General features: G+C 47.4%; 1 protein-coding gene across 1 annotated transcript in view; it reads right to left on the reverse strand.

Moving 5' to 3' along the window:
• Nucleotides 1-11,760, reverse strand: part of LOC128343209 (transient receptor potential cation channel subfamily V member 6-like) — a 120,777-nt gene that overhangs the window by 75,089 nt on the left and 33,928 nt on the right. The window lies entirely within an intron of this gene.

The raw sequence follows: 11,760 nt of genomic DNA on the forward strand, positions 1-11,760 counted from the left end.
AAACTGAAGCTTTAAAACTATACACTAGAAGTCTGACTACACAGGTATGTTTTTAGGTCCTTCTTAAAAACATTCAGAGAAGGAGAAACTGTAATTTCATTAGGAAACACATTCCAGAGTCCCAGGGCAACTCTAGAAAAGATCCAGTTTCGAATTGTTACCAACCGAGCTGGTGACAACCTCAACCGGACCTCCCCAGATTATCTTAACAGGTGGTGGGGTTGATGAATAAGAAGGCGTTCTCTTCAATACCTCTGACTCTAGCTATTTAGTTCTTTATAGGTAACTAGTGTTTTCAAGCCCGTTTTAAAAACGGGCGCTAGTAGGGGAGAGTTCCACCGCTCGCCTTCCTTTTCCGCACACCCGGCGGGCTCCCCCCTCCGTCTTTTTCCTCTCTGTGGCCCCCCTGCCGCCATTCCCCCTCCCGCCGACGCCAGCCTCCATGCCGCGGCCGGTCTCCCCGGCCGGGCATGGGCCCCAAGGTCTCCCAGCCGCCCGGCTTTTGTGGCGCCGCCAGGCCTCGGCGGCAGCTCCGCCACCACCTCAGCCGGCTTCCCCCGCCGCCTCCTTCCCCCGCCCGGCTTCCTTCTCTCTCCTATCCCATCCTTCCTCCTGCCTCCCTCCCTTCTGCCCCACACTCTTTTCTCCCTTCCCCCTCCTCCCTTCCCCACTCCATCTCACCCTTCCCCCTGCCCGACTCCCTCTTGCCTTTCCCCCTCCCCCCTGATGGAATCCCTCTTGCCCTTCCACCTCCCCCTCCCCCCACTCTCTCTTGCCCCTCCCCCTCCTCCTCTTGCTCGGTTGTTCCCTATCCCATCCTTCCTCCTGCCCCACACTCTTGCCTCTCTTCCTCTCCCTCCCACCCCATTCTCTTGCCCTCCCTCCCCCTCTCTCACCCTCCCGTTCCTGGCAGCCTCCTGCCCCAGCCCCTCCTGCCCTCCCCACTCCTTCTTGCCCTTCCCTTCCCCCTCCCCCTGCCCACTCCCTCTTGCCCTGGCCCCTCCCCCTGCTCTCCTCCCTCTTGCCCTCCTCCCTCTTCCCCTCCCCCCTCCTCCACTCCCTCTTGCCCTTCCCCCTCCCCCCTGCCCAGAAGAGTCGTGCGCTCCACCAACCACCGCCCCTAGGCAACTTCACTTACTGGATGTAAATTCTGCTGCACGAACGCTCATGCTGGCGGTGGCTGAGAGGGGAGCGACTGAGAGGCGAGTGCTGAGTGCCGAGAGGCGAGAACATGGGGGCCAGTTGACCCGGATCCACCCGGGGCCCAGCGCTCGTTTTGCTTTTTCCCGACGCCGCCTCCTCCAGATCGGCGCTGGGTGAGTTGTTTGGGCCAGCCTTCCCCCGCCTCTGCCACGCTGCCGGGCCGCTCCTGCCCCTGCCAGCGGGCTCAGTCTGCCTGCCGCAGCCGCCAGCGGGGCCAGTTGTCCCACTGTGGCCGCTGCCGCCAGCAGGGCCACCTCGATGGCCACGCTGCCGGTCCGGGCCGCTCCCGCCCCCGCCTCACATCTGCGGCCGGGCTGCCTTGGTTGGCCAGGCCCGGCCGCCGCCTCACAGCCTGGCACGCCGCTGGCACGCCTCCGCCTCACATTTGCGGCCCAGTCTCTCTTCTCGGCCGGGCCGGACCCACCACCGCCGTCTCTGGCCTTCACGGGCCAGCTATCCAGGCTATCTCTCTTCCTTGCAGCCAGTCCCTTTGTCGCCGCCTCTGCTGTCTTTGGCGGGCGGGCCAGACCCGGCCCGCCTCTCAGTTGTCCGTGGCTGGCCTGGAGCCGCCACCTCTGCCTCCCTGCGGCCGTCTCTGCCCTTTCCGCGGCCTGGCAAGGAACCAACATGGCCGCCTGTTCCCTTTGACGGTTTCTGACTCAGCTGTTCTGCGCATGCGCTCTGCACATGCGCAGAACGGCCGAGGGAGGCACGGACACACGCTTGGTTGTCCACGGACGGACACCAAGCCTTTTATTAGAGAGGATAACCGGCACTTTGTATTTCACCCAGAAACTTATTGGCAGGCAGTGTAGTTCTTTTAAAATGGGTGTGATATGATCTCTTTGGGCAACGCCACAAACCAACCTGGCTGCTGCATTCTGTACTAACTGCAGTTTCCAAAATACATACAAAGGCAGCCCAACGTAGTGCACATTGCACTAGTCAAGCCTGGATGTAACTAGCATATGCACGACTGTTTTAAGGTTGTTTGTCTCCAGAAATGGATGTAGGTGGTGAATCAGCTGAAGCTGATAGAAAGCACTCCTGGCAAGTGCCTCAAGCTGAGAAACCAGGAAGCGGTTTGGGTCCAGAAGTACCCTCAGACTATGTACCTGCTCTTTCTGGGGGAGTGCAACCCCATCCAGAACAGGCGGATCTAGACTACTTCCCGAGTCTCAATCTCCCAAAATGAATACCTCTGTCTTGCTTGGATTCAACCACAGTTTGTTCTCCCTCATCCAGCCCATTACCGCACCCAGGCGGGCATTTAGGGAAGTTAGGCCATTTCCTGATGAAGTTGACATGGAGAAATAGATTTGGGCATCATCAGCATACTGATAACACCCTGCACCAAATCCTGATTATCTCTCCCAGCGGTTTCATGTAGATGTTTAAAAGCATTGGAGATAGTATGGCACCTTGTTGGACTCTTCACTGGAGCTCTTGTTTTGAAGAGCAACAGTCTTCAAGTGACACCATCTGGAACCTACCAGAGAGGTAGGAGCAGAAGCACTGCAAAGCCATGCCTCCCACTCGCAACCCATTCAGTCACCCCTGAAGGATATTATGATTGATGATATCAAAAGCCGCCAAAAGGATTAACAGAATCACATTCCGCACATCAAATCCTAATTGGAGATCATGCAAGAGGTCAACGATGGCCATCTCAACCTCATAGCCTGTCTGAAAGCCAGTTTGAAATAATTCCAGATAATCTGCTTCCTCCAAGACACCCTGGAACTGTGATGCCACCACCCTATCAATCACCTTGCTCAACTATGGGATGTTGGAGACAGGCCTATTCAGGCCCAATTCTGAGGCATCCAATGTAGACCTCTTCAAGAGTGGTCTAATAATTGCCTCCTTGAGACAAGGAGGCATCCTGCCTTCCCATCCATGTGACTGGAACCTCTCACATCCATCCATGTGAATGGAGTTTGCTGGCTCTATGTCCCATCTCCACGGCCTCATGGTCCCACCAGCACATTTTATACCTGCTGCAAAAATATTTATTCAAAAGGGTTTCAATAATATATCTTTTTCAAGGAATATTTTCACTGGATTGCCTGGGAGAGATGTGTTCTTGCTAAAACCCTAAACAGTCCACTTTAATTAATTAATGTAGAAACCAGCAGTGTAGGGAGGCTGACGGTAGCCTGTGTGTGGCCACCACAGCAACCCCTAGCCCCGTCCCCACATCTGACATCAGATGAAGGGGCCTGGCTAGCCACGCCCCCGCATCTGATGTCAGACGCGGGGGACGTGGTCTCCCTCCCAAAACGGGGCCACGTGGCCCCTTTTGGAAGGGAGATCGGCCCGCACTGTGTTGGGCAGTGTGGGCCGGAGCAATTCTCCCTGCCACGCTGCCAATGTAACACAGGCCGATCTCTCTCCTAAACAGGGCCGTGTGGCCCCATCTGGGAGGGAGATCAATTGGTCCGGCTGCATTAGCAGCGAGACCAGGAGCAGCTCTCCCTGCCTTTAAGGCAGGGAGAGTCATTCTGGCTATGCTGCCCATGCAGTGCGGGCCGGTTTCAGCTCCAGTCGGGGCCACACAGCCCCGTTTGGAACCGATATAATGCCCCCCATGTCTGATATCAGACATGGTATGTGTCTGGGGCTGCGCTCATAGCCCCAGATTGGTGGCGGCCCTGGTTCTTTGAACCCGTTTGCCCAATGGTGGCTCCGCCCCTGGTAGAAACATCTTGTAAACTGGTCACAGCTGGCAACCAAGGGATCTTTCATTACACCGCAAAGGTCAGAATGTAAAAGGCTCCTCATAACTCAGAGCAGCTCCACTGCTTGACACCACACAGATGCAATGGTGATAGAAAAACAAAATTTCTAGCCTCCCATTGCTGCCAAAGTCCGGACTCTGAAATGAGCTCTAGCTCATGTTCATCTGGAAGCGTAACACTGAGAAACAATCAATCCTCCATTGTCACTTGACTTTAGCCATTACTCCTAGGGCTTCTTGCCCCTAGTTCCTCAAAAAACAATGCTGGACGAACTCTTACATGTGGAAGAGGACATTTAGGAGCAATTCTGTCAACCACCTGGACCATCTCCCCATTCCAGAGGTCAACTGGGACGTCAACAGAATTGCCAGACATGGCAACAGGAACTGTCTTCATAATGGACAGGAATCCAGAGTGGCCACACTTCCCTAGTTATACAGAAGAGGAAATTGTGGCAGGTGCAACTCCTTATGTATGGAGGAACATCCCTACACCTGTTGAAATGCTAAACAGCTATTAGAAGACACAGTAGCTCTTTCCTCCTTGGCATCTGGTCACCCAAGCCACCTCTCTTCATTAGGGTGGGGACCACCTTTGGACCCCAGTACTTCAAAATGGTTTTGAACACTCCAACTCTTCATTAAATCAGCCCCAACAGCACAATCATTCAAGAGTATTTCACACTGTTCCACTATCTCTGTGAATAAGTTGTCACTAGGATTGCCAATTTTTAATTCAGAAAGTTCTCCTACACATTTAACAAGTATTTGAGAGGCAACAATTTAGGTTGCTTTTTCCCAGCATGAAGATGAAGTAATGGGCAAAGCTCAACCTGCTGGATTTTTCCCCCAAGAGGCAACTGTTAAAAGCACATGACCACGGTGGGATGAGTAGAAAAGAGTTGGCAACTGTAGCTGTAACCGGGAGATGTATTAAGATGTGTGGAGCACTTCATGTGAACACGTTGTCCTTTCTGTCCCTCTTGTCAGATCTGGTACAAAGCATCTACAATTAAATTAGAGCTCTTTGCCTTGGTCAAGGGCACTTCAGACACTCCTACAAATGCCTTCAAAAAATCTGGAAAATACATGGTGAGAAGTAAAAAAAATTCAGCCATCTCAGAGTCACCTCTTGAACAGCTTTTTCACATCAACTTGCTTACCTAGAAAAAGTTTTATCCAAAGGCGAATCTAACAAGTTTACTCAGAAGAGAAGAAAGCACTTCTAGTGAATTCGTTCAATGGGACTTTTTCACAAGTGAATGTGCATAAGATTATAACGCCAATTAATTTTAACCAGACCCTGCTTCTAATCATATTCTACCAACTCCTCAGCTTTTAGGGACTACAATTTATCTTCCCAACAATGAAATAATAAAAAATAGCAATAGGTTTTATATAAGCAGCTCTGTAAACATGGCTTAAAATTGGAGATTAGGTGAATAAATGGTGGGGGCCAATTTTCATTGGCAAAGGTTAGTTTTCATTGGTGTGGCTGATATTTAAGAACACTTAGAAGCTCTTCTCATGAGCAGCCAAAACTGGGCTAGGGCATCTAAGCCTGGGCTTGGCTGCCCGTGGGAACTGCTGGGAGCCGACTGGCTGCTGGCGGTGCCTTGGTGGCAAACTGCCTAGGGAGCCTACCTCTTAAACGAGGTCAAGAGAGAGAGCACCTCCTTAACCTCATTGAGCTGATCGTCTGTCAGTGCCATCTGCTTTTAGCCGGTGCTGAAAAACTGACAGGTGCCCTCCTGCCGCACAGGGGAGGGGATGCCCACAATGCCCCACTCACTCACACAGTGCATTGTGGGATTTCCAGGGGCTGGAACAACGTGTCTGGGCCCACCACATCTCCGCACTGCCCATGGCAGCTACAGACTGCCTGGGTGTGCAATCAGCACACCCAGCAACTCCCCGCTGCTCATCTGCGGGGAAGGCAAGCTTCAGTTGTGAGAATGGGTTCATATTTTATGGCTGTTTTGGTCGTCATGTGTGACTGTAAATGATAATGAAAAAGAAATTACAATATAAGCCTTTCCTTCTAAAACGAATGGTAGCTTTTGCTTTTTAACTTAAATCCTCTCACACTAGCTTCAAGAACTCAAATATACAAATTTAAATTGAATCAAATAATTGAATAATTGGTGTCCATACATGATGTCCATACACGAACTTTATGAATCTATACCCTGCCTTTTTACCCTTCCTCCTAACTTCTCCAGCTCTCATTTCTCCCTTTAAATATTTGAATAAATAATTTGACTAATCCCCAATTTTGGTTGATTACTCAGCTGACAGTCCTATAAATTATTTCTGATTTTTTTTTTTTTTTTGCAAATATTTCATAAAAAGAAGAAATTGCTGTGGCCTTTGGTAAAATGTTACTTTGGTAGCACAGAGCTCCTTTTTCCTTCCTGTGGCTAAGAAAAGCTTGTGGAATTCAGCATTTCATGATCCGGCAAACACTTTTCACATGGGAACTTACTAAGTCATGAGCAGGATTTACACAGTGGGAATGCCAATTCCAGTGCTCGGCATAACTTCAAGACCAGTTCTCAGACACTGAGCCCTTTCTCAAAATCTGTGAGAAAGAGCTTGGGACACGCAGGGAGGAAGGCTGTCAAACCTTACCTCCTCCGCAGATGATTGCCCCATCCATGCTGGGTGGCAGGTTTGCCGCTGGGCCGCACATATCACATATCCAAGCAAAAGTCACCAAATGCCAAGAAATCAAGTTATTGATGTCCATACATGAACTCTGTGAACCTATACTCTGTTTTTTTACCCTTCATCCTAACTTCTCCAGTTCTCATTTCTCCCTCTTCCCAGTATCCTACATTGTTATCTGTGCCAGCACAACTCATGGACTCCCATGTTTTAAACAAGATCTTGGTTCCTCTTGCTGAAAGCCTCTGCATCGTAAATATTTATTTTTATTTATTAGTTTTTTATCTTACCTTTTGGAGAGGAGAGCCGGTCTTATGGTAGCAAGCATGACTTGTCCCCTTAGCTAAGCAGGGTCCACCCTGGTTGCATATGAAAGGGAGACTTGATGTGTGAGCACTGTAAGATATTCCCCTCAGGGGATGGAGCCGCTCTGGGAAGAGCATCTAGGTTCCAAGTTCCCTCCCTGGCTTCTCCAAAGATAGGCCTGAGAGAGATTCCTGCCTGCAACCTTGGAGAAGTCACTGACAGTCTGTGTAGACAATATTGAGCTAGATAGACCAATGGGCTGACTCAGTATACGGCAGCTTCCTATGTTCACTGAGTCATCACAAATGCCCTCTAGGCAGCTTATGAAGTACATAGATAATAATTACAGGTGAAAGTCAGAAAATTAGAATATCGTGCAAAAGTCCATTAATATCAGTAATGCAAATTAAAAGGTGAAACTGATATATGAGACAGACGCATTACATGCAAAGCGAGATAAGTCAAGCCTTAATTTGTTATAATTGTGATGATCATGGCGTACAGCTCATGAAAACCCCAAATCCACAATCCCAGAAAATTAGAATATTACATGGAACCAAGAAGACAAGGATTGTAGAATAGAACAATATCGGACCTCTGAAAAGTATAAGCATGCATATGTATTCAGTACTTGGTTTGGGCCCCTTTTGCAGCAATTACTGCCTCAATGCGGCGTGGCATGGATGCTATCAGCCTGTGGCACTGATGAGGTATTATGGAAGACCAGGATGCTTCATTAGCGGCCTTCAGCAATTCTGCATTGTTTGGTCTCATGTCTCTCATCCTTCTCTTGGAAATGCCCCACAGATTCTCTGTGGGGTCAGGTCAGGCGAGTTTGCTGGCCAATCAAGCACAGTACACTGTATACTTTTCAGAGGTCCGATATTGTTCTATTCTTCAATCTTTGTCTTATTGGTTCCATGTAATATTCTAATTTTCTGGGATTGTGGATTTGGGGTTTTCATGAGCTGTACGCCATGATCATCACAATTATAACAAATTAAGGCTTGACTTATCTCGCTTTGCATGTAATGCGTCTGTCTCATATATCAGTTTCACCTTTAATTTGCATTACTGAAATTAATGGACTTTTGCACGATATTCTAATTTTCCGAGTTTCACCTGTATATCAGTCCCACAGTCACTTGCTAAAATATAAAAATAGGATTGAAACAGTATTCAGCTAACACCTCCAAATGCCTTCCAAAAATAACAATAGCAACAACATTTTTAGCTAGCCATTTGAATATGTGGTGGGCCTCTTTGGGCAGGGAGTTCCACAACTTGGCCACTGTCACTAAAATACCCTACTTCTTGTCACCATCTTTCTAGCTATGGCACCCAAAGCAAGGCCTCAGTAACTGGCTTCAGTGTACAAGTGAGGGGAACTCATATGGGGAAAAGCACTCAGAACAACACCATCCAAGCAAATATTTCAAAATACACACTAGGCAGCTTTATATTTACAGTTCGTCAAACTTTAAAATTTGCATTATAAATGAGAAATTTTATGTCAAAATATGACATTTCAATGCTTTCAATTGTTGGCATCTATTAATAGTTTTGATTATACCTGGCATGAAGTATCAGATACCATAAGCTGCCAGTGGACAACTGCTAAATATCATTGCATCTTATCTCTCCATATTAAATGCCATTGTATGCTGAGCTGACTATCAGTCAAATGTGAAAAGTCATTACATGTCAGCTGTCAAATTCTGAAATCAAATATCAAAGCCAAATATCAGACAACATTGGATGTCAACTGCAAGTAATAAATATTCAACAAATGTTCAAATTATTCAGAGAGTAACCAGTGAATGTTCAGCATCTATTTGCAGAGGAGCATATTGAGGATCAAGTTCATTTTAGCTCTAGTTTCGGATGTTCTGTCAGTTTGTGCCATAATTCACATGTGCAATAGTGCATCTGCACCAACGAGACACCAAACACTGTATGGATCCTTATCCTAAAGACAAAAGCTAATCTCAGCAGTGATCTAATCTCAGTCTATCCAGCAGCAATCTAATACCTCTTGCAACAATCAGGTTACAAGCTTTCCGCTTCTTCCATTAGGAGCACTGCCACAGACATTTCACAGCCCCGTCTCCATTGTGAGAGCCAAACTGATACTGACCTTCTCTCTGTGTCAGTTAGTCTGAGATGCTGCTCTGCTTACCTAAAGCAGGATGTAGTTTGCATGTAATATTGCAATCACATCTCAGATGAGCTGTGTTTGGAGGAAATCTGATCTTCTTGGTGCATCAACCTTGCCGAGTTCAGCTTTACCCTGGTGGTAGAAGTTTTCCATCAGGCTATGCAGAAGAGCTGTTTACAGAAAGTGTATTGTGATATACTAGATGTCATTGTAAACCCACAGAGAAAGCAAACAGAGAGGTCCATGTTTGTTTCACATGCCCCTGGAGGAGCAGGAAGTTTGGGAGGGGCAGCTTTTAATAGGATTAGTTCGGGAGTCTTATGGAATCTTTGTGATATTTCTTTATTTATAAGTGTACGAAATAAGCAGGGGTGGGGGCAGTGCTTATAACAGCAAGACTTCCTCCAGAAGCAAATAATACAGCTTTGGATGTCCCAAGCCAGCTGCAAGAACTCAAACTTCCGTCTGCTTCACCAGCTACGTACCTAGGCATAGAGGTCATTGACACAATCAAAAACTGTGTTCTACCCGGATATGGGAGCTGTGTATGCTCTCAATTTTCGGTTGTGTGGAAGCAAGGTAAGAGGAAAACCTGGCTAGACGGGATTGAGTGGAAGCAAGGTTGGAGGAAAAGCTACCCAGATTTTCTTTCAACCTTGCTCCCACACAATCACTTCTACCCAGGTTTTCCTCATACCTTGCTCCCACACAACCAAAAATTAAGAGCACACGCAGCTTCCAGACCCGGGTAGAACACAGTTCTTGATTGTGTGAATGAGCACATAAATTGATTCTTTCAAGCTCCTCACTCAAGCAGGCAGGCACACAGTCCTGTAGCTTGTGCATTTACAGAGTACTGACAGGGCTGCCAATACCTCCGCATCACCTCACAGTGTTGCTGGTAAGAACTCGAGCTCCCCTTTCCCCTCACTGATTTTCCCATAATGGAAGCCAAAGAGTCCCACTACTGAACCATGCCACTCGCTGCAACACTGCTAACCGTGAATGAAACCGAGCCCCACCCCCAGCAAGGGACGGCGCTGTATTGACCTTAGGGTAAGTTTCCCAAGAACTGACTTCAATGTTAAGCACTTTTAAACTGAGCTCTTCTGCAAGATAATTGAAATAAGCCTTGAAGAAGCTGCAAGTGGAACTGTATTGCCTGAATGCTAGAAGGACATTTCAAATACAACATATTTATAGACTAATATTTATAGGAATATTTTACTAACACACACACACACACACACACACACACACACACACACACACACAGAGTTCTTTTCAAAGCTGGTGAAGCCCTGATACAGATTGCTCAAAGCAAACCTGGTAGTGAAAATTGCAGTCTGAATTTCATCTTTCTTTACAACTGTCCTTTCTCTATCCCAGTTTTCTTCCCCTCACTTCTCTTTCTAGAATTCATCTGGAGTACTCCCTCTGGGCCACCTAATGGTGCAGCAGGAAAGTAACTTGCCTAAGGAAAAAGAGGTTGCTGGTTTGAATCCCCGCTGGAAACACCTATATCGGGTAGCAGCAATATAGGAAGATGTTGAAAGGCATCATCTCATACTGTGCAGGAGAAGGCAATGATAAACCCCTCCTGTATTCTACCAAAAGAAAACCACCACAACAACTCCCTCTTCCAGTCCTTATATCCACCACCCCCAGGCCCAGCTTAAGGAGCACTCAGTTGATGCATTCACATGGACCCTGCATTTGCATTTACACCCTAGGTGCTGCTAATCGTTTACTTGTCAAATGTAAATAGAAAAACAAAAGACCCTCCATCTTTCCGAACAGCAATCTCTCAGCAAGAAGAGCCATGGCTGGAAACAGTTACTATCTAAGTTTCTTGTAAGGAGTCCTTCCCCCGCATAACTGTATCTTGCCAATGCCATATCAGATTTAAGAGCATCTATCTATCTGTCTATCTATCTGTCTGTCTGTCTATAAAATCTCTCTCTATATATAATGCTTAGATCATATATGGCAAGCCCCGCCCACGCAGTGTTACACACATGCGTGGTGAGAGAGCTGGGGCAGCATGATGCTGATCATTTACAGATGCTTTTCGGTTTTATTATATTTTTAGTTAGTGTTTTTTGATGCTTTGAAATAAATGTGGGAATTAGTTGAGCCACTTGCTCTGCCCCAGAGGAGAGAGAGTACGGGTGAGGGGAGGCGACTGGGTTACTGGGCAGCGGCACGAATGCCCGGTGCACCCTGTCGCCATTGGAGTGTGATGGGACGCACCAGGAATTCCCGCCGCTGCCCAGTAACCCAGTCCGAGATTTTACCAGATGATATAAAGGTCACTGTTCCTCCTACATGGCAGCAGCACTTCGTTGTTGTTTAACTTCAAACAGAGAAGCCTCTTCTTGCATATAATATTTCTCAGTGTCTCTGCAGGACTGAAATCTCACTAAGGTGCTGTGGTAAAAGACAAGCAATTGTATTCTAGAGAGAGCATTAAACTACATCTAGCGTCCATTACATGCTAATGTAGCTGCTGCTTCACCAGCTCATCTCACATTCTGCCACGTTTGTCCTTGAATTATGATTTTAATATCTTTGTCTCTGGCCTGATTTGGAACTAGGGTTGTGTATGGGTTTTGTTTTGGGGGGTTTGGGGGAGGAGAAGTTGGAGAAAAAGTAGTGTCTTTGCCCATCAGGGATTATTTCTCAG

This window comes from Hemicordylus capensis, chromosome 2, assembly GCF_027244095.1.
Source record: "Hemicordylus capensis ecotype Gifberg chromosome 2, rHemCap1.1.pri, whole genome shotgun sequence".
Classification (NCBI taxonomy): Eukaryota; Metazoa; Chordata; class Lepidosauria; order Squamata; family Cordylidae; genus Hemicordylus; species Hemicordylus capensis.